Genomic DNA, 25731 nt, shown 5'->3' with positions numbered 1-25731 from the left:
AAGGATCCTACAGCAGGCTCTGCCCCATGTGCTATCAGCCTTGCTGCAGCTTTCCAGAAAAGCAGAATGCAGACTGAACCAATGGAGAAGGATAAAAGCAAACAGCGGAGTCCTGCTCTCCCCATATACACTCCACTGCAGAAGAGCATATTTAAAGACACGCACAAACTCTCCTTTCTTGTTTATCATTTCTAGGCTATCTTTCCTGACCAATGAAAAGCTCCCATAGAGCCAAGCAATCTGCCCCATCACTAGCCCCTCCTCATGCTGTCACCTCATTGGCAAAAGTGTCATTAACTTTTTCCACAGCAATTATTTGAGAACCAAGTAAACTGTGAAAATTTGTAAACTCTTGCACAGCTAAATTAAATGCTATTTTAACTAACAGTTAATAGTGTTTACTGCTGTGTAATCGTAATTTTCATTTTTTTACTGTATCTAATGACATTCTGATGACTGGAATTCTCTGTAGGGATACCAAATCATTACATTAAGGATGAGTGATTTTAGTATGCAATGACTGATCAGTACAATAATGTGTAGACGGATGCTTCTGCTAGTAAATTAAATCATTTGCACCACAGTGTATGTCAACTACAATGGGGATTCCATTGTGCTGCTAAATTATAATGTAGAGCCTGCTTAAAGTATGATAACAAATGAGCATCTCAAATTGGGGGAAAACTGGTACAGTATTTTCCTAAGAGGTGTGACAAGGAGAGAAACAGTCATCAACTCCTGGTGGCCACTGGAATAAGCTATACAGGAACCTTGTAAACACTTAGAGTGTTTGTGTGTGAGAGGATTTGCCTACTGGGGGAGGGAAGATCTTGGGAAGACCTGAATATGGCGACCATGTTTACATTTCCTGTTCAGTTATTATATGAGATCCAATTAAAACACACACACAGAAAGACAAACCTCCCTATCAGCTGTTCCTGAGTCACAATCAAAACCTAAAAAACACCCTTGGTTTATGACTTCATCGATGAACTCCACTTCTATCAGTGTTTCACTAACTCTCAAGCCAGACTGCACATCAAAACATAGACTCCTAAATCAATTCAAAAGCCTATACCATGCCCAGTGATCAACGCTCAACATATGAGTTCAATCAAGCTTAAGAGGTTAGAACATCCACTCCCCAAAAGGAAAAGATAATGACAACAAAGTAATTCAAATTTCTAAACTCTTCTTGGATATCAATATTTCTCACTCACTCAGATCACATTTTGGAATAGCATTGTGGAAAGTTTTTAAGAATGGATGGGGCTGAGAAAAGCACAAGGAAAGATAACAGAATACTACCCTCTTCTTCCCAAAACAGAGATGGGGGTGTGAAACAAATAATTTTTACTCAAAATACTCACTGTCTTTTGTGCAGAACTGAGGAATGAGGTCTATTCCATGTGATTTGATGGGAAAATCCATAGTTCAGCACTGTGCATGAATCTTCCATCACCTAAGAGAAGACACAGTGATGTGTCCAGGGCTTGCAGACTCAGAGTTCTGTCCCTAAGCGTTCACTACACAGAAGATGAGATCACATAGAAACCAAGAATTACTACTTGGCCAACTGTGTCATTTTTATTGGTTTGGTTTATTTGGAACTTTTGAGGGGATAGGTATCATTGTGTCACTCAGGTTGGCCTTGAACTCACAGAAAAACCCTACTGCCACAGTCACCTAAGTGCTAGAACTCCAGATGTGGACTTCATGCCAGAATCATTCATGCCAGAAATTTTGTTTATTTGTTAAAGTTGTTGTGGTTGTTGTTTTGTTGTTTTTCAAGACAGGATTTCTCTGTGTAGCCTTGCTGTCCTGGACTTGCTTTGTAGACCAGGCTGGCCTTGAACTGTGTGTGTGTATATGTGTGTGTGTGTGTGTGTGTGTGTGTGTGTGTGTGTGTGTGTGTACATGTGGATGTGCCAGAAGAGGATTCAAGGGCCTTTGTGCTGGAATTACAGGATTTTATGACTACCTAATGCAGCGGCTGAGAGCTGAATTCCACTCCTCACTATTGAGTAGCAAGTGCTCCTAAACCTTAACCCATCAGCCATCTCTCTAGGCCCACTCCATTGTCTTTCAATGATGGGACACAGGACTCCAAGTGCACCCAGAAGAGAGCTCCAAACTCTAGTTGGAGGGACGAGGATTCCAAACATCAAGTGAGCATTGGCCAGGGAAAAAGGAGCTTCCTGTCATGCAGGAAGCTTAGAAGTTGAGGAAAATACAAAGCAGTGTAGCCAGGATGTAGCCTAGTGACAAAGCACATGCTCAACATGAACAAGGCCCTGCATTCCACCCCCAGCACCAGAAAGAAGGGAGAGGGAGTGATGAGAGGAAGAGAGACTGAGAGAGAGAAGATAAGAAAAGGCAGGAAGGATAAGGAGACAAAAGAGCATAAGATGGGGGGGCTGGAGAGATGGCTCAGCAGTTAAGAGCACTGACTACTCTACTGTTCCAGAGGTCCTGAGTTCAATTCCCAGCAACCACATGGTGGCTCACAACCACTTATAATGTGATCTGGTGCATACTGTATACATAATAAATAAATCTGAAGAAGAAGAAGAAGAAGAAGAAGAAGAAGAAGAAGAAGAAGAAGAAGAAGAAGAAGAAGAAGAGGACAAGAGGGAGAGGAGACAAAAGTAAAAGTGAGCATAGACATAGAGAAACCAAGCTGAGAGTGATCTGGAAACCTCCTGCTGGCTAGCTTTCACATATTAGAAGGAGCTATGCAGGCTATTGGAGCAGAAGAGGCATTAGTAAATGTATCCGGTGGTAAACCCTGCATGCAGCAATACTCATTTGCCTGGGGAAAAGTGCTTCCTCATTGATGCAATAGTGGCATAACTGGTATGAGGGAAACCAATTACTCTCTCAATGGACTTGAGGCCCGTCCTTCAAGAGGGAATTCATGGTAGGTACTGTAAACTTTGTCAAAGCCCATTTGTGGCTGGGGAAAATCATAAAACTTAGGGGGAAATTTGTTTGTTAAATGAACATTTTTATCAAGCTGCCTACAAAGTATTTATGTTTATACCTATAGGTTAGTGCTGGTTCAACCTTGGTCAGAGAAGCATCTTTTCACAGTAACTTGTAACTGATCAAAGTGTTGAGCATAAACGACTGTTGAGCCTTTTGCCCTAAGCGGGATATCGATCAATGTTTCCTGCCAAAGGCTTAAGGAACAGCTTTTAAAAGTGGATAGGAAGAATGCAAGAGCGAGAGGAGGTGGATGAATGCTGTGAAATACTGTCTTATGGTCATGACATAGCTGTTGCTTTCATGAACTCATAGCAGCTATAGTTACCTGCACAGGACTTGCATAAGACTAAGCCAGCCAACATTCAACCATGTAGATAAGAGAAGGGCTCATGAATCTTTCCTTGCCTGGGGAGCTATTGCCAATCAATGGCCTCTGGGGACGGGAAGAATCATTTCTCTTTGGAAATGCAGCCTCTCGTAGGCTGTCCATGCTCTGGTGGATGACCTCACACCATGTATGTAGGCAACATTAACTGGATTTAGAGAAAAGAAGAAGGAGGAGGAGGAGACGGAGAAGGAGAAGATAAAAGAGGAAGAAGGAAGAAGAGGTATTGGGGCAACATCTAGGAAGAGTTAGGGTGTATATGATCAAGATACATTGTATGCATATATGAAATTGTCAAAGAATAAATAAATATATTCTAGAAATAAATAAATGTGGAGTGTGAAGCAAGGTTCAAGAGTACAGAGAAAGGAAGAGACAAAACTGTGGAAAGCTTGTGGCCAAGGGCATTCAACACACACCAGTGTCACATGAACATAGATCACACTTGTTTTTATAGAACTGCCATCCTGGTGACAACATAAAGGTGGCTTTAAGAGAGGATAAGGTAAGAGACTGGTAGCATAACTATTATAACAATTAGAACAGTGGCACACTGCAGCTTCCATGGCAAGATGGGGTTTTTCCGGTTGGTTTTGGGGGCGTTGTTTTTCTTTGGTTTGGTTTGGTTTGGTTTGGTTGGTTGGTTTTGGTTTTGGTTTTGGTTGCTTTGTTCTTTCTTTCTTCCTTTGAGGAGGGAGATTGCAAGGATGGATATAGAGGGATGGAGAGATGAGTAGGATTGGGGTGCATGATGTGAAATTCACAAAGAACCAATAAAAAGTTAAGAAAGAAAGAAACAGAGACAGAGAGACAGAGACCGAGAGACAGAGAGACAGAGAGAGAGAGACAGAAAGCTGGGTATTAGAGCACGTGGATGCCAGCAAGAGTGGAAACATATTTAGGAAGTCAAAGAAGTCTTCTGATGTCCACCTGCTGGCAAGGGTGTTGGGCTGACAGAGAAGGCAGTGACCAAGGCAGCCAGCACTGGGAAACCTTTGGAAGGCACTGGGTTCACAATGAATAACTACTGTGGGCTATGCTTACTGGACCGCCCTCTGGCACACACGATACTCTTTCTCATTCCTTTCCCAGAGAATCAAAGAAACTTCTGCCATAATACTATTATGTGTTTTTGTATGAATCAAATCTGTCCCAGATGTAACGAGAGCAAAATGTCACCATTGCAAACTCCATTATTCACAATGGTATTCAGCGGGTGTGTCCCCTGCTAGGGTTTATGACTTCCTGAACAGAACTGATGGGTCCTGGACCGGACTCCTGACTCACACAGCTACTGAGCTGCTTTGGCACACAAGCTCTACCAACAGGTGCCTAGTCGGCCCTACCAAATCCTCTACCATGAAAGACAGTAACAACAAATGACCACGTCCTTGATGACAGGAAAGAAAAGGAGAAACTTAGTCACCAAAGTAAAATATCACCCGCTGACGAGAGAAGAGGAACACATGGCTACTTCCAAAAGTGAAACAAACTTTGTAGTTTTGTTGGAGCTGTGTCATCTCTTAAAAAAAAAATGGGATGTGCAGGTTGGGACAGAGGGACAAGTAGGAACAGAAACAGCAGCTCAGCCTCCACCTGCCAGGCTAAGCAGGCTGACTCAGGGCAGGGACCATGGAGAAGAAAGTCACCTTTTCATCGCTTGCTCAAGTCACATAGCACAGATGGCAATGACAGGCGGGGCACATTGAATTGAATCTTAACTTTTGATTTTAATTTGATTTTATGTGCCCGGGTGTTTGGCTTACATGTGTGCCTATGTACCACATGTGTGCCTGACGCTGGAGGAGGCCAGAAGAAGGCAGTCAAACTGCTGGAACTGGAGTTACAGGTGGCTGTGAGCCATTCTGTGGGTGCTGGGAATCGAATCCAGGTGTTCTGAGAGAGCAGCCAGTGCTCTTAGCCATGGACTCATCTCTCTGAACCCTGCTAAATAATACCTTTTCCAATATTGCCTAGTGAAAATATTATGTAGGAAAAAAATTAGTGAAGGTGTTCTTCTGTTTCATTTGCATAGACCACCTTCCAAGCTATCAAGAAAAGACAATTTTTCCTCTCAAAATATGTAGGTGTGCTTTTTTCCCAAAAAGCATGTCATTTATAAAATGCTCTGAAATATATGCAAAGTTGCCAAGTGCAGGGTAACGTTTTTATTGACATATTTAATTTAGTTTGGTTTTATGTAATTTCCATTCCATTTTAGTTGCTGTTGTGAATTCCAAACACATGAGAGCTAGATCGTACAGCTCTGACTTAAAACAGCTTCTTAATATATCTTGAACCTGCCGGCCAAATGTCAGCCGCACCACAGACCTAGCTTTCTGTTTGTTGGCTGGGGAACTGTTTTCTACTAGTGACATCACAGGGCTAATATTTTACCATCTGACTTTGACAGGCAAATGAGGCCTTGACTAGATTACCTTAAGTAAATAAATGCGGGTAAAGAGATTATCTAGCATTATGGTCTATTGTAGTCCTTAAGACACAGGCCCAATATTTTAAAAGGATTAGCAATCACACTGTGTATCTTAAAGAAAAGCCCTCTGCCATCTAGTGCCCTTGGCCTTGAGCAGTGGCATACCTAACCCTCTCTGCCAGCCCCCCCTTTCGCAAGAGGCCACCACCTGCACAGCACAGTGAGATCTGACTTAGGGAAGGAAGTTACATAACACCATGGAGGGGAAAGAATTTTTTTTTAAACATAAGCTAAGATATTTTAAAAATCCAAGGTTTTTTTTTTTCAACTATCTGGCAATCTGAAAGACGTTATTTAAATGTGCGGTTTGTAAAATTGGGTTTAATGGGTCTCTAGAGAGCTTGGGATGATGCGTTTTGCATGGGCTCTGAGTTGGCACTCGGCATACAAAAAGCAACTGAGGAGAAGAAAGCCTTTTCTTTGATTGCTGATTCAGTAACTCCTGTTATTGGGTGATCAGATCGCCTTCTTAAGGGATTAGCCACTGTCTCACCATGTCATTCCAGTGTTCCAAGAATTCCTTTGGAGATTAAAAACAAATCCTTGGAATAAGGATCCAATTTTTTCAGCCCAAAATGACTTCTTGGGACACCAGTGAAAAAAACGTCAGAAAGGAGGTAATCCCATAAGAAAGGGGATATTTGATAACTCAATAGCACAAATTAATTGTGAGAATGCTCAGGGAATCCAAATGCATTATAATTAATTTAATTCTTAAGAAATACATTGAATAAGGTAGTTAATCCCTGCAAATGTAACCTAGTGGAGGGAGGGTGGGAGTTGAAGGGTTCTGCCCTTCTTTGATTTCATAAACCAATCACAGACAGAAGCTAATTCCACCTGGATACGTCTGCAGACCACATGTATCTCCAGGCAGAAGATTGTATGGGTGTGTAAGCTGTACTGTAGAGACACAAATAACCCTTTCATGTACAGATATACGAAACTAGTGAAGTACAGACTGATGACTGTCGCTCATCAGAGCCATAAACTCTGCTGCAGGAGAATGGCTGTGCCCTTCTGATCAAGAAGAGTGACGTCACAGCAAAGGGCCTGTGTGGCAAAGGACACTGAGCGTCCAACGCCTGGATTGTCTCATGGGCTCGCTGACTCATTTTATCTTCCGCCCACACACAAGAGATCCAGAGATACAAACGCGGTATATTTTAAGTCTGGATTCCTCATTACCGAAAGGTTTTGTGAATTATCGAGCTTTTCTGAAAATAAAAACACATTTAAAAAAAATATTGTATCTATTTTATGGCCTGCTCAGCATGGTTCAGTAGGAGACATTTAGCAAATAAGATTGGTAGACTGTTGAGGATCTTAAGCCGTGCCTTAGCTATGTATGCCACGCTGCTGCTGCTTTTCAAACGGGAACTGCCAGTATCCTCAAGCCCTTTTCATTCAAAACATTGGCAGTCTGACGGTATGTTCAACAGTTTATGGTTCTGCTTGTTTGTCTCAGTGCTAGGGCTTAATACCCGGGGCTTGCATGTGGTTGGCAGGTGCTTTAGCCGAGCCAGCTAGAGCACTAGGGAAAGGCGTGGGAAAGATATTGCTACATTACAGAAGTCAGTCCAAGCATCCCAAACCTAGCACCCTCCGTTGACCTAAAGAGAAGCTGAGCAATGCAGGGAAAGAGCTCCTGAGGACGCGGCCCGTTCCTGTCATCTTTCTATCTACTGATAATCTCAGAAGAAGCCAGGAGCACCGGTGCACAAGGGCGATCCCCAAGCCTGCTCGGACTTGCTGCCTTCTGGGTAGCGCACGTGGAATGGGAGCTAGGAAATGGAAGCCTGGTTTCTGCTCTCAGGTTCCACCTCCTCTCTCACTGCGGAGCCTGTGGGGTTTAGTTGCAGCCCTGTCAGTCCCATGTGACCTCCAGAGAGCAGCCTTTGTTCATTCTATACAAATGTCCTGAATGCAAACCCTGCTAAGGGACATAAACTTAGAACTCGTGGTCGCATCCGGTTCCGGAAGAGGTGGCCGTGGAATGGAAGGAGCCACGGTGAATCACCAGAGGGAAAAAAACAATACGGATTGAAATAAACAGCGAGGCAACTGGAAATGACGGTCATACGCAGGCGATGACTAAGGGACAGATCAGTGTGTCAGACAAGGAGCTCTTCTGGAGGTGACTTGGAGGTGGGCAGGAGACCGGAAGCAAAAGCTATCATTACACACTCATGATTGTGTGCCCACATACCACCCATGCCAAAAAAAAAAAAAAAAGGCACTGGCTTAAGTACTAACTAACACCCATGCCCCATACCTTCTTTAATTGTGCTCTCTCTCTCTTTTTTTTTTTTTTTTTTCCTCTTTCACAAAAGGGAGAGGAAGATAAAAGTGGTGTGGTCAGAATCCTGAACAGAAAGAAGACCAAAGGGGCTGCCTGAGGTCTCTGCTTTGGGGAAAGGGTTAAGCCTGCAGCCAGTTCCTACCATCAGCGCAGCACCATGAAAAACAGAGACAAGGTAAAAAGAAGTCAGGGAGTGCCCCCTCTCACTAGTCTCAGAAGCTTTTTACCCTAAGGACAGTAGGTCAGCAGACACCACCACTCCAGCAGGGAAAAGAGGGTGTAGAAAGGGAGGCCAGGAAGGGTCCCCAGAGGCAATGAATGTTCTACAGGCTCCCGGATCCCACAGCATCATTTTAATTTTTTTTTTTTTTTTACTTTTATTTTTTGTGCACGTGTCTGTGTCTATGTGCAAGTGCTTCCAAGGGTAGGGTGGGCATTGGATCTCCTGGAGCTGGAGTTGAGAGCCATCAACTGTGGGTGCAGGGAACCAAACTGGGGTCCTCTGCAAGAACAGAAAGTGCTGAGCCATATATCCAGCCCCATCCACCACATCTTTTAGACTATCTCAAGGGTTGGTTTCTCTCCAACACACAGGAAGTTCCCACCATGCAACTGTGACACAGGGCTTTGTTACCTGCCTGTAGGGCTGATGGGGAAATTGTGTTTAGACTCAGGGTCTCTCACTGACTTGGAACTCATCAGGCTAGCTGGCTGGCCAGTGAACCCCCCCACTGACCCAAGGATCTGCCAGTCTCCAACCCCCCAGTATGCATTACCATGCCTAATTATTTTTCCTTGGGTTCTGGGGGTACTGAAGGGTCATCACGCTTTCGTGGCAAGCACTTCACCAACTGAGCTGTCTCTCCAGCCCCTCCCTTTGGTTTTAGAGCTACTTAGAGGGCTAATTTACTGACTCCAAAAAAGACCTGAAGTCCCTGAGAAACATGTTTTTAGAGTCAAAGTATGTTGATCCTACCAGTAGCTTCTTGAGGACTTAGCCCCTCAGGCTAAGTCCAGATTTTTCATCCACAGAAAAATACAGTTAAGCACAGTCAGACCTTCTTATCTTCCCCTCTGAGGACTCAGTATTTTGAGGCTTAACAGTTTTTTTTATTTTTTTTTTAAATGGACATAATCAGACCTTGTTTGTTTTTGTTTGTTTTTTCTTGTCACTTGTCAGTCCCTAGATAATACAGTGTAGCCTGTGTGGCACTGACATTGTTGTGGGTTTTATAAGTAATCTTCAAATGATGTATAGCATATGGGATGATATGCATAAACTATATGGCAATGTTGTGCTGTTTTATAGGAGGTGTGAGAGGATGTTGATATGGAGTTGGAAGTCCTGAAACCAATCCCCCCTTTGGTACCATAACACAGCTGCATTGATGAACTGTCTGCTCTTAGGGTGCATTTTCTGTATAGTGTACGGGGCCCAAAGTGTATAGGCAAGAGGCAGGCAGGTACAAAATTCCATAAACTCATGTAAGATAAGTGTTGTGTGCCTCTGAGGTCACAGACCCACTAACACCCTTCCCACTGTGTGGTGCTTTGCGGTGGGGGGTGGGGGGTGGAGCGGAGGGGGAGACTTTATCCTCAAAAGTCAATTATTTAATACTTCCCAAATAAATGTATCAAAAGGGGTAAAAATGGTGAAGCTATTACACTTGACTCTTAAAAATATTCTCGGTGCAGAAGGGAATTCTGACTCACACTATAGCATGGGTACGCATCGAGAACATTACATCAAATGAAATAAGCTAGGCACAAAAGGAACTCACTTGATTCCTTCCTCCTGTGGCAGCCCCCTGTGATGTGAGCTGTCACAGCCACAGCCTCATGGTTACAGGGGTGGCTGCTGAAGCAAGGGGAAGCCAGATGGGACCACGTTCAGTGAGTACAGAGTTCCGGTTTTCTAAGATGAAAGAGATGTGCGGAGGATGGTTGCGCCACAATGCCAAGCTCCTTCACTCCTACTAAAATATAAACTTCAAAGTGGCTAAATTGGAGGCTAGAAGTGTACACCATGAGACTGTGTGAGTTAGACACTTGTGGCCCAAAAACCAATAAATCAATAAGAGCTATGGCCACTGTTGTGTGACATATTCTATCAAGATTTGGGGGGAGAGAATCGGGACAGGGTTTCTCTGTGTAGCCTTGGGTGTTCTGGACTCCGCTTTGTAGACCAGCTGGCCTCAAACTCACATCAGTCCACCTGCCCCTGCCTCCCTGAGTGCTTGTAGTGCCACTACTCCAGGCTTACTATCAAGATATTTTTTAAAAGCAGAGAGCAGGTGCGTTCATTTGCTTTGATGGCTGGGATTCGACTCGGTAGATCAGTAGAGGAGGAAAGTGGATCAGATAGAGATAAGCACAGTTGGCCACGACTTTGTAATGATCACAGCTGAGAAACAGCACAAGGCCATTGATGGCATGCCACTTGGATTCCTTTGTATCATTTCCCAAGATTTAAGCAGTTGTTTTTTTTTTTTAAAGATCTAAGCAAGGTTTTAGGTTCAATCCCCAACACACACACACACACACACACACACACACACACCCCTTTGTAATTAACTAAAGGTGTTTAAGTTATAAAAGGAAATCCAGAATACAGAGCAAGATCACAGTTTCTGAAGGATTATCTGCATGTTTATTCCTGGAACAGTATCACATATGTATGCATTGCCTAGAGATAAAAAAAAAAAAAGTAATTGATGCCAGGCAGTAGTGACACATGTCTTTAATCCAGGACTTGGTAGGCAGAGGCAGTAGTATCTCTGCGAATTTGAGGCCAGCTTGGTCTACAGAGCAAGTTCCAGGTCAGCTAGAGCTACACAGAGAAATTCTGTCTCAAAAATCAAAACAAAAATCGAACCTAGAAGTGTGCTCACGGCACCAGTTCCAATCCCCAACACCAAGAAGAACAAAAGAAGGAATGGAATAATGGAAAATTAAAAGAAAAATAATTACCGAAGGACACATTAGCACTTGATACACAGCACTGGGGCCACATCAGATAGGGTGTCGTGTGTGTGTGTGTGTGTGTGTGTGTGTGTGTGTGTGTGTGTGTGTGTGTTTTGCTGGGGATTGAACTTGTTTAGATCTTTTTTTTAAGACACGTAAATCCTGGGTCTCCAGTCTTGAGTGGCAGAAATCCCGGTCCTAGCAAGAGCATCCTGTACTCAAGAAGGAAGCAAGCAGCAACCCCCAGACAGGCCCTCTTGAGCTGAGCTTGGACAACACATACACATTCCTGTTCCTTCCCTCCCTGGGTTAGATTGATGAGGGGCGGACACTGAGCCCTGGGTTGACCCAGAGAGCAGGGCCAGGCAGAGCCATCAGCCTTCTCTGCCTCAGGGCATCTCTCAGAACAGAGCCCAGACACAGAGGCTGGGAAGAACCTTGCAGGTCACCCGGAGGTGCCCCTGAAAAGACAGCTCCAGCGAGGAGCTCTTAGCATAGCAGTCACTGCAGAACAAAGGGCTTGGAGAAGTCTTGAAGTGTATGTAAATTTTGTGCTTTACAGTGGAACACAGTTCATAAATATGCACACAAACATTTATTGTGTTATCTCTTCTGCCCTGGTATTTGTTTAGCTCGTGGTTGGTTTGCCAGGAAGTAGCAATTGTACTCACTTGGCTATCCAAAAAGAATTGGAAGAGTTTGTTTGGTTGTTTGGTTGTTTGGTTGGTTGTTTTCAAATTAAGTTTTTTATGTGTAACCTACTTGTCTTTGCATATGAATAACATACAGCAAGAAGAGAGAATTAAAGGTATTATTTAATGAAGACAGGCAAAAATCAGAAGTATTATATTTCTTCTGACAAAAAGAAAAATAAAACTACAGAAAACTTCCTTTAGAGCCCCATGTGTAATTATGGTGAAAACAACCTCAATTAGAAGTTGATCAAGGTGCTCTGGCTCGTAGAGGGAAAAAAAAGTTCAGGTCATGAACATTTAGGGTTTTGTTCCCAGTTTCAAGTGGGCCCCTCAGCTTGAGCAGGGACAGAGTGACCAGAGAGGAAACTAACTCTCTGAGGATTCCCCCAAAGTACAGAGAGACACTTTACACAGATTTACCCTTTGCTCTTGGGATAAGCGAGTCTCTAAGCCCAGGGCCCCCTGGAGGTGCCCTGCTTGGAGTTCTGACCTAGGATTTAACTGGTGCAAAAGCCAAACCCCACACATCTTCAGCAGATGGGAAAAGAGATGCGCGTCTACCAAATGTCTCTGTAACCACACAAGAACGCCATGAAGGATGGATTGGAGAGCTGAGTGACCCCCCAAGAGATATTAGAGAATGATACATGGCTTTGGGGGGACAAGATCCTTATACCCCTGAGTCTTGCCTATACCCCAAGTTCTACATGGTCCTAGAAACGACCCATTAAATGAACACTTTAATAAACAGTGCAGATTTTACTTACTCACGTTCTGCCCAGGTGTACTTACGGTGAGGCCGCCTATCTTGCATATGTCGGCGATGGACAGAGTTGAGAATCACTGTTGTGTGCTTCATGCCTAAGGCTGAGAGACAGTTTCCAAATCATTAGCCACATTTCTGGGGCTCTGAGTTAAATACAGTCACCACCTCCTGCATAGACATTGTCGAGAGCTGCGATGTTGCCACGCCTAAAGATGGCGCTGGCTTCCGCCTTCCACCCTCCCGATGGTGAGTGCTCTCCCTGGTAAACAAGTCCTTATATGGCTATCAGCACGGGCATCAAGCCTTACGGTCTCTGTGACTCATTTCGGACCTATGGAGAGGCTACACGTGGCTCTCCCTGATTGGCTCTTGCTGAGGGTATAAGCCTTTGCCCGCCTGGGGGCGGGGCCATTCTCTGCCAAGCGATACTGCTGTAACTTCATTCCTGAGTAAACCACCTTGAGAAGGAACCTGGTTGTCTTGAGTCTTATTCCTGCTGGTCAGGAAGGGCACGGACAAGACATAAGCTACCTGGAGCCTTACTTCATTTGGACACCCATCATCCCTCGAGAGGCGGTTTTGGTCAAAGCACCTCATTTCTCAGACATGGAATTTGCACATTTGCAAAAGGAAGGGTCATTTACAAACTTCACTCCAACTCTTACATAACATGATTCCACAGATAAAACATTTAATGAAAAATGGAAGGTTTATTTTAAGATTTATTATTCTGGGCTGGAGAGATGGCTCAGTGGTTAAGAGCACTGACTGTTCTTCCAGAGGTCCTGAGTTCAGTTCCCAGCAACCACATGGTGGCTCACAACCATCTATAATGTGATCTGATGCCCTCTTCTGGCCTGCAGGTATCTCCTGCAGGCAAAGCATTGTATACATAATAAATTTTTAAATTTTTTTAAAAGATTTATTATTATCATTATTATTACCAGAGAGAGAGAGAATGTGTGTGTGTGTGTGTGTGTGTGGGTGGGTGGGTGGGTGGGTGTGTGTGTGTGTGTGGGTGTGTGTTATGTGTCCAGGTGTCCGGGGGTGGGGGGGGAGGGGGAGGGGGCCAGAAGAGGGCATCAGACACTTTAGTGCTGGAGTTACAGGAGACCGCTGTGAGCTACCCAAGATAGAAAACGGGAACCAAACTCAGATCCTCTGGGAGAACAACGAACACTGAACAACTCTCCCTCCACCCCCGACCCCAGGGTGGGAGAGTTATTTAAAAGGAAAATTGAAGGCAACAATCCAGTCTACAGACAATACTGAGCCTATAGCCTTTAAAAGGAGAACTGCGTGCACCCACAAGGGCAGTGGGAACAGAGGCCCCTCTGTCCTTCTGTAGAACTAAGGCTCTTTGCCACCTATCCCCGGTCCTAGGCACTCCAGCCTGTAAGACCTCTCTTCCTCTTCCAGCTTCTATGGCTACCTTCCAAATACTCAGAAAGAAAGTTCTCTCTTCATGGGCCTACTACACACCACAGCCCATTGGACTAGATTTTCAGGATTATTTTGAATCGGCTCTTTCATCCCTAGACCTGGTTCGTTTTAGCATCCTTGCAACCCTCTTGTAGTGACTACACACAGCACAATCTAAGCACAGCCACAGCCCAGTGACCCCTTCAGAGCAGCCAACTCAAGTGCTAGTCTACTAACCGAGGTGACTGCCAAGGTTTCCGTCAGTCTGTCAACCTTTTTTATAATCACGCCTAAATGAAAACTATTACATCTGGACTTTCTTTATCCTTTCTTTCTTTCTTCACCCAGTGTCTTATCATTTTTCCCTTCCCTCCAACCCCTAGCCTTTTTCCATCACCTTTCAAAGAATAAGCATAATATCACCCACAGAGGCTCCTGCGTTTCAGTCCTTTCCTCTCTACAACTGTCACCCCTTTAAGCTTAACCAACTACGGGCTATCATTACAAATCAACAGTGCCTGGCTGAGTAGGGTAGCCACAAACAAGAAGAGGGGGGAAAAAAGAAAGAAGAGAAAGGAAAAAAGTTGGGGAGGGGTGAAGTATTTAAAGCACTCATAAAATTAAGTCTCAGATTTAAATTCTCCCTCATATTTTATTGTCTTTTCTTTTCTTTTTCCTGTGGTAAATGGTAATTAGAGTCAATAATCTTTTGCTGAGAGAGCACCTTGTCTTCGCAGTGTTTATATCATCGTCATCAAAGATCTGCCTCAAGGGCCTGGCTTGTTAATAATTTAAGGTGTGCTCAGCCTAGTTAGAGCAGGAAGCCTAGTTATTGAGTTTGTAAACCAGCCGATGATTTATGGGAACACCTTGCATGACTCATGCTCATTAAATAAAATACTTCAGTTTAATAAGGAACATGGGGTAAACAGCCCTTCCCGTTATGGGGTGAGTACTCGATTGGAGATTGTTGAGTTTTGTCACCAGGTCCCCAACATTATTTTGTCTTAATTGTACTGGCAGACCAAGGCAGCGAAAAGCTGTGCACGTGCATGTGCGCATCTGCACATGCGCAAAAATAACAGTGGCTGGCTCGCTCCCTCCCAGACCTACAGGACACAAGGGAGGCCAGTCCCTTCTACAACTTCCAGAGTTGTATCACCTACAAGCTATATCCTCTTGTGGAGAGACGGCTAAATATCTCTCTCTCTCTCTCTCTCTCTCTCTCTCTCTCTCTCTCTCTCTCTCTCAAAGGCTACTAATTAAGAAACTAGAAATGTTCATGGAAATAAAATTACAAGAAAAAAAATCAATACACGGTTGTTAAATGTAGCCACATTTAATAGCTCTGACCATACTTTACTGCTAAACACTGTGCTTCGTTCATTTACAATTCCTAAGCAGACTGATACATCAAAAGCTAAACACAGCCTTCTGGTCTGTGTAAAAGAGATGCACACAGGACGCCCTTTTCCTCTTTAGTGTCTGGTGTCTGGGATTCCATGAGTCCCTTGATGTTGCTGTGGCATAGTGTTTCTGAGCAGACACTGTCTGGTGGCTGCTTATGTTTCTCTGATTCTAAATTCACTGATAGGAGCATAAAGTTGGTGTAAAGGAGTTAGAAAAGGGACTTATTTGGTTTTACAGATTCCCATGTAATGCAAACTTTAGTGTTTGGTTGGGATGATGGCTGCATGATTTCTTGGTTAGTTGAGAAAAATTTTCAGAAAGAAAGGAAGGAAGGAAGAAAGGAAGGAAGGAAGAAAGAAAGAAAGAAAGAAAGAAAGAAAGAAAGAAAGAGAAAAATAGGGGGAAGTAAAAACTTTTATTTCACACATCGAAAACAATACAACTCGAGTTTTTTGTTTGCTTGTTGTTGTTGTTGTTGTTGTTGTTGTTGTTGTGGCGTTGAGACATTTCTGAGTGATACCCAAAATGACAAGACAAATCCCTAAGGAAAAAATCGGTTGCATTCATTTAATAAGCTCCCTATCACCCAGGATTTCTATCATCTTTCTTTGGAAAATAAACATGTCCAGAAAGGAAGCTGCCTGTCGCTGCCTAAAGTGGAGTGCTCTGTGGTCTGTTTTCCTACCGAGAAGATGGCTAATCTGGGTCTCAGGTTACAGAGCTTCCCTGCTCAGGAATGCTACCTGCTCTGAGCTGGGCTGGGTTTGCACTCATTAGCCACACAGTGTGTGTGGATGCAGCTTCCACCTCGGAGGCATTCACAGCAGCAGCAGCAGCAGCATCTCACTCCTGCAGAAAGAGAGCACCAACAGTCAGTCCTAGCTGCAAAGAGTGGTTTTCACTTTGCTTATAGAATATGATACTCTATTCCTCTTATAATGAAAGAGGAGTGATCCCAACACTCAGGGAGACAGAAGCAGGCCAATCTCTGCGAGTTCAAGGCCAGCCTGGTCTACAAAGCAAGTCCAGGACAGCCAAGGCTACACAGAGAATCCCTGTCTTGGAAAAAAACAAAGACGAGAGAGAGAGAGAGAGAGAGAGAGAGAGAGAGAGAGAGAGAGAGAGAGAGAGAGAAGGGAGAGAGAGAGAGAAGGGAATGATATAATAGTGGGGAGGGGGCCGATAAAAAATAAACACAACAAACCCAGGTCCAGTTTCGCCCAGCCATGAAACAGCAATGTGTTCCCTCCACGTCTTCTGAGATGCACTGCACACAGTCCTACGTTTACAGAGACAGGTCATGTTGAGTAGCATGGCTTTATTGAAAACATTTAAAATTCTAAATGGCTTTAAGCAGCAGGTACAAGATAAATTACACTGTAAGTCTCTAGCTGGGCAGGAATAGGTACTTACAAAGCTTTCAGAGGAGCATAAAGTTGGCTTGCAGTGACAAGGTCCATGTTGTCGTCCCTATGCCCTGGGGTTGGTCATCTTTTCTTTCCCAAAATGGCATAAATCTGCTTAACACTTTTTTTTTTTCAAATTCAACTTTGGTTTCAGCAATGTATTAAGAGTAAATTAATAGCCACAAACTCACTGAAAAAAAAATCTCATGTCTGTGTGCGCATATACACGCACTCTCTGATAATCAACCTTCTTTGAAACAGGAATATTAAAACTCTCAAGAAATTAACAAACATCTGAGGTCATGTGGGTCTTTGTACTTTGGTTAAGGTTGGGATGAATATAATCAAAATAATGCCCAATCCTTCCTCCAAGACTGCCCTCACACCTGCTGGCTTACCTACAGCCTTCTGGGAGCAGCAGGTCCCTGCAAATGCTCCTACAGCCATGGTACTGCAAACAGATCATAAAGGATGCGTTCTCTGAATCCCTAGGACCATGGCCACACCTTGGACCACTAGCTTTTTCAGTAGACTCTGAGATCTGTCTCTGTTGTCATTGATTTCACTATGAGGTGAATAATGTCTAAGTTTCTGAGAAGTCTCCTTGTTCTTGCTGTTGTTGTTATTGTTGTTGTTGTTGTTGTTGTTACAGTTAAAGTACATGAAAACAGGAGCAAATATGAGGGCTTTTGGAGAACACACACACTCTCTGCTGCCTTAGACACAAATGGGAAGTTTGGTTTTTCTTGAAGGCCCTGGAAAGGTAATATTAGCCAAAGTCTGCTTTGCAAAAATTCAACTTTTCTCCCTTTTGCCACAGATTTTAAAGAGGCATGCCTGGGAGCATCACAGCTAACAATTTCCAAGCAGGCTCTCTGGACTGGCTCTTCTACCAAAGCCAGGGAGACTCAGCTTCTCTGCCAGGCCACACCTGCCCCATAGCCTCACAGCTACTCCCTTCTGGAACAAGAGGGAAATCATTTCTGTCTCAATGCTTCTTTTCCAATACAGTAAATGTTACTCATTGTGCCAAAGTGTGCCAAAGCCCAAGATAGGCAAGCTGTTCGCCCATCGCCAAAGATAGATATGCACTAGCAAAAACAAACCCTGTCAGCCACAGTCACCTGCTTCTGAATGCCAAGAGGCAGCCAGGAAAGGGACCTGTTTTATGAAGGGTGTGTCCATAGCGTACACTATTGTCAGGCAGAATCACCAGCTGCCACGCCCAGAATTTCTTCCACCATTCTTGACACCTAAGCAGAAATTCTCTTTAGAAACAAAAGCAGAAATGGTCTGGTGGGGGGGGGGGTTGGGAAATGATGGTGGGGAGATTAAAAACCTTTCTGTCAGAGAAGGTCTCTTTCCCTCCCTCCACTTTGTGTAAGGACACTGACTCCTAGGCTGCTTGCCCAGCCACCCTGAATGTATAGCTGCCTCTTGTGCCCCAGGGCCAAAGCAGATTTCTCTACTAGAGATGCAATCAGCTCTAACCAATCAGTAAGGAGGGTTAATCAGCTGATCGATTGCTCCCTGAGCAGCTAGGACCTGGCTCCTCTCTGACTGGCTCTAGCCTGGCCTTGGGGCAAGAGGTTGGGAACTTTTAATTATCCACAGCAGCTACCGCTCTGATTGAATGGTCAATGGGTTTACTACTGAGGCGGCCCCGCTTGAATAATAATAGAAAACAATGTGAACGCTGGCGAGTGCAAACAGCAAACAGAGGACCCCAAAAAGGCCCTTGGAGATGGAGAATGCACTGTTAAGACAAGTTAATTGCCTGACAGAAACCAAATTTCAAAGGTCTGGAAGACTTTTTTTTTTTTTTTTTTTTTTTTTTGTCCGAGATGGGTAGAGGCTAGGGGAAAAGCAAGTGGCGAAATGGCATTTTCTTTTCTCCTTTCAGGTCTGTGGCTGCCTTTAGCTGCACGCTGCCCCAGGACAAAGGGTAACTTGCTCACCCTGGTGGCTAAAAACTGATCATTGGAGGAAATTTGTGTTTTGACATTTGCCGGCACTGTCAGGGTTTAATTTTTTTTTTTTTTTAAATCAGGAACCTCTTTGAAAAGAAATTATCATAATCATCCCTAGCTTTAGGACAGAGGATGTTCAAAGAGAAGAACAAGTGAAACATGCCAAATATATGTGTACATGTGAGTGTGCATGAGTGTGTGTGTGTGTGTGTGTGCGCGCGTGCCCGTGGTTATTAAGAGCTTTGCTCTTTGCACTTTATGGTGTACAGGCCTGTCCACTTGACATTCCACAAATAGAATAATAAGCCATTTGCTAAGGGAAGTGTGCCACAATATTCTGATCTTTGAGTTCCCTGATAACAAAGGTTGCTGGTGTCGGTGCCCTCCTCCTTCGAATATTAAGGCAGCTAGTGTCTCAAAATCAAAACATATCTGTGGCCATGTCTTCCTTTTCTAAGAAGCAGACGGCACCAAAGGGACAAAATAACCACATGTCGACTCCATGTGCAGGCAGGGAGGTTAGCAAAAGGTGAGAGGGAGTCCATAGAGATTGCCGAAAGGGATGTTTGGGTTCAATCTTTAACACACACACACACACACACACACACACACACACACAGAGCAAAGACAAAGTAAAAAGAGCAAAAGGCTGCTTTGGCTCAATTTGGATGGGTGGGGGGAGGAAGGTCAGCTTGAACCCCTTTGGAAGGCATCAGTAAAAAATCTCAGTCAAGACCCTCAAATTGTCCAAGATCAGAAGTCATCCTATTTCAGCAGATTCCATGTTAAATTTTTGCCTTTCTCCAGTGATCTCATATAAACACGAGTGTTCATCAGGCGTGCTGGAGTCATTACTATTTATATTACCGTACCCCGGCTGTGTGCAGTCAATTCATAATCGTCCAGTTTTTCTAATTAATCACAAAAGATTTTTGTTTTGCCTGCAGCTAGTTCTGGGGTGACTCACGATGGCAAGCCAAAGCTCATACATCAAACACAGGCCCTTTCTCACTTTGGCCTTCTGCTAGGGAATGCAGTTCGGTGCTCTGCCACCAAAGAGGTGCAGACTGGGCATGCGCGGCCCCCGGGCAGCGGAGAAGCTTGCAGATCTGTCCTCTACTGCGCCACTTGTTATTTTTATCTGATGCGTTCTCAGGCCAAATCAGATCCTGAGAGCGCAGCGAGGTTTCTAAATTCAGAGCTCTGCCATTCTGTCTCCCTTTCTCCTCCTCTTTTATCAAATCAGCTCAAGACCACAACATTTCCAACAGAAGGGACACGGCACGGTATTTTTTTTTTCATATTTTTCAATCCTTCCAATGGTGGCTTTTTGTGAAAATAATAATTTTTAAAAAATGATGTCACCAGGAGAAGGAGGAAAAAGCACAGATTGTGAAGTTTCTCTTGCCAAATCCAGGTCATGACGGACAATAAGAATATCTATTCAGTGTGTAGCGGTTCTCACGCAAAGGCTCCTGGGTGAATATCAGCAGGTTGACAGCTGGAAAGGAGACCCTGAAGATACCTTCTTCCTCCAGAAGTGGGAGGAGGAAGGTTGGGGCCACAGTTGGTTTGAGTCAGGACAGCCTTGTACGTCTCATACAAATGAACAGAGGGCCACCTGTGGAAGCAGGTTGCCGTCATCCCGTGTCAGTTGAGATCAACCCATGTGGAAGACTCACACTGATCGCTTTCGGTCTGTAGATGTTGGCATCCACGTGGAGGCAGCCTAGCAGTATCTTCGGGGTACTCTAGAAATGACTGGCAAATTCTAGAAACTGATTCTACACACAGCCAGCCTTCTGTATCCACGGAAGTCGCACTGAGGGATTCAGCCAAAAGCATGGGGGGAAAAACTATGTACTCATCTCACTGAACACATGAAAATTTTCTTTTTGTTCTGGCAGGTAGAGGGTTGAACCCAGGTAGATGCTTTGCCACAAGCTACATCCCCAACCTCTCTGATTATTTTTGCCATTCCCTAAACGATACCGTATAACAAAGCATAGCACATTTATGGCGTATTGGGTATTTAAAGCACACAGAAGGATGTGTGCGGGTCACGTGCAAATGCCATCATCCCGTGGGAAAGACTTGAGCACTGGCAAGCTTGAGTCCTTAAGGGACCACATGGAACCACCGATTCTCTGAGGATGCTCAGGGCCAACCGCCCTCCTTCATGAGTTTCGTCAGGATGCGTCGGTACACTAGATATGCGCACACACAGGGCACCACCTGCTTGTCCCTTGAAATGCTGTCCTCGAATCTTTTCATCTTAGCTAGGTATCAACTCTGCTAAGCAGCCTCCCCTCCTACTTGCTTCTTGCCCACAATTCTTCTTGCCCATAAAAGCTAATTCTGTTTCTCATAGGAAATACCATCCAGCACCAGCATTGCTTATTATATACCTGCCTGGTGCCCACCACAGGACAGTTCAGACAAACTTCTAGCTCCTGCTTCTTTTCTGATGCCTCCCCATGTGAGGAGAAACATAAATAGTCACCACAGAATAACTTGCAGGGGTGAGAGATGAGGCTAACTAAATATAATGCTCCGCCTCTGCTTCCCAAGTTTCTAGCCATTTTAAGGTGTTTAATTATCTACTCTGTGGGCTCTGCAGAGCTAAGTCTCTTGGGCCAGCCCCACATTCCTCGCATGCAGATCAATGTTGATGTATAGTTCTTTTTGAATCATAATTACAACAAAATAAAGAATGCTGTTATTATCTCCTGATTAGGGAAGGCCAAACATACCTGGATCTGTGTTTGGGCTTTTCCCCTCTTCTGAAACCTATTTGCATACGTAAGGAGTGGGGGGAGGGTAAGGGACATCAAAGGACATCTGCTTGTTTGATCTAATTAGTCTATTTTTCCTTCTCTACCAAAACACTGGAGAAGGGGAATTCCAGACAATTCTTGAATCCCTGTGAAGTAAATCAGTTTCTTGGACTAGAAGATGTGAATTTTCTTTTTTTTTTAATAAATATTTTATTAATTTATTCATCTTACATCTCAAGTGAATTTTCTTTAACACACTAGCCACCTAACTAAGAACCAAAAGTCTCCCAGCCTTTGACTCCATATTTCTTCATAATTTGTGTGTCAGTATTGGTCAGCACAGATGCAAGTGGCTTCTATTCTCCATTCACAAGCAAACAACATTATGCCTTCAAATCTTCTAGGGAGACAAACCTGCTCAGGCTGTCACAAGCAAACTCCCTGGCTATCTGAACACAGCAGTGTCAGGATGTCATGGGAACTGCATACAACTGAGAAAATGGGCACAGTATGCGGGTGCCTCTGAATGTTTCCTTCAGGCCAGGTCCTGAAGAAAGGCTCAGGAAGAAAGTTCTCCCAACCATGTGGGTATGAATGAGCCACACTTCTCTCTCAAGGATAACAGACAGACAGCGCTGGGAGTGCACAGTGGTCTGTCACTGATTCCTTCTTTCAGCGCAGAGGAATGCAGAATGGGGGAGCACCAGCAGGGGCTTTAAGCAGGATGTGCTAAGGACTCTGGTAATATTGCCAGCAACACACTCCTATAGAAAAGGAGGAGAGAGGAAGGGAGGAGAATGAGGAGGAAGGGGGTGAAGAGGAAGAGAGAGAAAGGGAGAAGAGATGAGAAAGAGAGAAGAAGAAAAAGAAGAGGAGAAGAAAGAAGAGGAGGAGCAAGAGAAATGGGAGGAAAGTATGAGAAAGAAGGAGAGACAGAGGAGGTGAAAGAGAGAGGAGGGAGAGGGCAGGAGGCAGAAGGAAAAAAGGGGAATAGAGATAACCCCGAGTGACCGGCCAAGAGAGGGACGGAAATGGGCAGGGTTTAGAGCTACTCAGTAATGAAGAGAAAGTAAAGGAAATAAGAACAGTGGAAGTTTCTGGAAGACCAACTAGAATTAGTTTCTTCAGAATTCCAAGCAGTCTGTTCTGCTTCATCTAGTGTCCCTAAATATGAAACACAGCCACAAGTTTATCAAAAAAAAAGAAGAAAAAATGATGCAGGGGTGGACCAGATGCCTCATGTTTGTAGACTGAACCAGAAGATCCAACTAAGAACTTTGCCCAGACCCCAGTATTCCCTCTGTGCCCTCCTCACAGGGGTCCTCACAGGAACCCATGCAGCTTTCCAAACACCCTTCAGCAAACTCCAATGTCCCTTTGTTAAAGTAATAAGGAGGGGGAGTGACACAAAGTCATTCCTCTAGAGTTAGCCACACTGACCTCAGACACAAGCCCAGAGTCTGGAATCATCGCAGACTTTCCACCCTCACCGGACAGGTTTTGAAATGCAGGCATCTCCTCCCTCTCACACGTTTCTACCACCACCAAGGCCACCATAAACCCTTGGATAGGAAAACCACCAATAGAGGACCCTCAGCAGAGTACCTCAGAAAAGGAGATTTCAGATCTACCTAAAAATTCTAGAAGCAAGGACTGTATATCTGAAAGGAAAAGTAAGTTAGAGTTTTACTTTAAGTTAGAAACTTAAAAATAACACCAATAAGAGTAGCTAAGGGTGTGGCCTGCTGCGTGCTTGCCTAGCATCACTAGTATCACACACACACACACACACACACACACACACACACACACACACACACACTGCACTTTTAAAAACTGCAAGTCCCACCTCCCATACAAGCAACCACAGAGACTGCTCATGTTGTTTAGCATCCCCACGGGCTTCTGGGAGGATTTTTCTAATTTACTTGTAATGTCCCACACTGCCAAGCCTTCACCTTGCCCTCAGAAAGGATTATGAATTGGCTCAATTGTTTTCTTTTTTGATCCTCAAATTAAAAAATAGCTCCTCGAGTGGCCCTAAATAGGCTAGAATTATGGCTGAGAGTCTAATACCTCCCTAGCACGTGAGATGCAGCCCCATATACACAAAGTTTCCCACTGCATATGTGACGTGAGTCTCGAAGCTGAAAACACCCCGCACCCCAGTAACAGCACAAAGGACAAATCTCCTGCAAGTTCTCTCTGAACCAATATTCACAACTGACATAGAATCTCTTCAATTTATTTACTTATTTTGGTTTCCCAAAACAGGGTTTCTCTGTATAGCTCTGGCTGTCTGGGAATTCACTCTGTAGACCAGGCTGGCCTTTAACTTCCCTGCATCTGACTCCTGAGTGCTGGGATTAAAGGCCACCACCTCCCAGCGGAATTGCTTTATTTTAAAGATTGCCATTTATAAAAATACTTTTAAAGACCCCCTAAGTCAGGAATCTTTAAACCCCACTCACCTTCCTTTGTTGAACTGAGATGCTGCACATCGAACAGCCCAATTCAAGGCTGGCAGAAGGATGGAAGGATGGGATGGTTCTCCAGTGACTATTGGGACCACAGTTAGACACCTGCTGTGTCTCCATCAGATGAGGTACAGAGGGGAGATGGTAGAGGTCAGTTACCCTGGTTACACTCTCGGACATCAGACCAAATAGTAACAAACAAGGGTGCTCAGAAATACTTAGAATTGGACTGGAGAGGTGGTTTTTTAGTAGAGAAAGAGTCTCACCTTTTCCAGCCACTACAACTTAGAGAAACTTCTACCTTCAATTCCAACTGGCCTCTCAGTGGCAGAGCACACAATTAGCACAGTGGGATTAGTATACCAGTAAAGGGAGAAAATTGGAGAGGGGGCATGGAGAAACACTTGCCCAGATGGAAAGAAGGCCCAAGAAATTCCCAGTCTGGTCTTCCCCTGAGCTCATGGCTTCAGCATTCACCCAAGTCCCGGGCTCTGGGTTTTAGTTCTAGACCTGACACAAACACAGAAATCTAAGAACTCGAATATGGTTCCATGATCCAGCATCTGTCCAGAATGTGCAAATCCCTGGCTTCCGTCCTCCTCACCAAGCACCTTCACACACAAATAGAGTCCCAGGGTGGACAAGACATTCCTTCTAGAGCTTTCTGTAGACCACCTTCCTCCAGGCAAATGGACTGGAAGGTAGGATGGGAACCTGAAGGGAGAGAATGCTGTCCTCAAAGCACAGTGTTCAGCATCATATGACCCACAATGAGACAGAAGTTACTCAATGAACTGTGGTCCCCTTTGCCCCCATGGGTTTCCATAGGGACAAATGCACACTGGTATTTAGAGCCCTGGGGTGGTTACCAGTGCCACCAGACCAGTGGTTGTCAACTTCCTGATGCTGTCTGTGATGCTTTAATACAGTTCCTCATGTTGTGGTGACACCCCCCACTGCCAACAACCATAAACTTTTTTGGTTTTTAGAGACAGGGTTTCTCTGTGTAGTCCTAGCTATCCTGGAACTCGCTTTGCAGACCAGGCTGGCCTCCAGAGATCTGCCTGCCTCTGCCTCTGAGCACTGGGATTAAAGGTATGCCCAACTACCACCCAGAAGGCATAAAATTATTTATGGTGCTACGTTATAACTGTAATTTTGCTACTATTATGAATCATAATGTAAATATTTGGTATTTCTGATGGTCTTGGGCAACTCCTATGAAAGAGTCATTTGACCCTTAAAAGTGTCTTGACCCACATGTTGAGAACCACTGCACTAGACTGAGGCTGGACAGATGTCCTTTTCCCTCCCCCTCCTTCCTTCTCTTTCCCCCTCCCTCCCCTCCCCCTCCCTCCCCTCCTCCTTCCTTTCTCCTCCCTCCTCCCTTCTTCCTCCTCTTTGTTCCCAATTCCTGTGTTCATTTTTCATTCCACACTTTTAGTCAAAGCAAAGATCATTCATGAATATAAATACTCGATCCACTCGTAAATGTTCTCAAAACAAAACTCTAAGTGCAAAACAGTGCCCAAGCCTCAGTTTTCAAGTCTGTCCTTGGAAAAACAGAAACTTAGACAGTGGCAGATCTGGGAACAGGGCTCTGTGGCAGAGCACACACCTACCACAGTGGGATTAGTATACCAGTAAAGGGAGCAAATTGGGAGAGAGATAGGCA

The 25731-nt window shown here is 44.4% G+C and overlaps 1 long non-coding RNA gene across 3 annotated transcripts in view; it reads right to left on the bottom strand.

Moving 5' to 3' along the window:
• The window catches only part of LOC311604755, a 99980-nt gene extending 83713 nt beyond the window's left edge, over positions 1 to 16267 (bottom strand). For 2 of the 3 annotated variants that reach the window (XR_014781653.1, XR_014781654.1), the window contains exons 1-3: positions 16170 to 16267; positions 12596 to 12695; positions 1371 to 1462 (exon numbers count right to left, since the gene is read on the bottom strand). This is a non-coding gene — a long non-coding RNA (uncharacterized lncRNA). The remainder of the gene's footprint in view (positions 1 to 1370; positions 1463 to 12595; positions 12696 to 16169) is intronic. The other variant, XR_014781655.1, reaches the window with a different exon arrangement.
• Between the last annotated feature and the right edge of the window lie 9464 nt (positions 16268 to 25731).

Source organism: Acomys minous (assembly GCF_964271855.1).
Source record: "Acomys minous genome assembly, chromosome: 9".
In the NCBI taxonomy this organism is placed as follows: Eukaryota; Metazoa; Chordata; class Mammalia; order Rodentia; family Muridae; genus Acomys; species Acomys minous.
The sequence above is the reverse complement of the archived record's forward strand: the minus strand, read 5'-3'. Positions and strand labels throughout refer to the sequence as shown.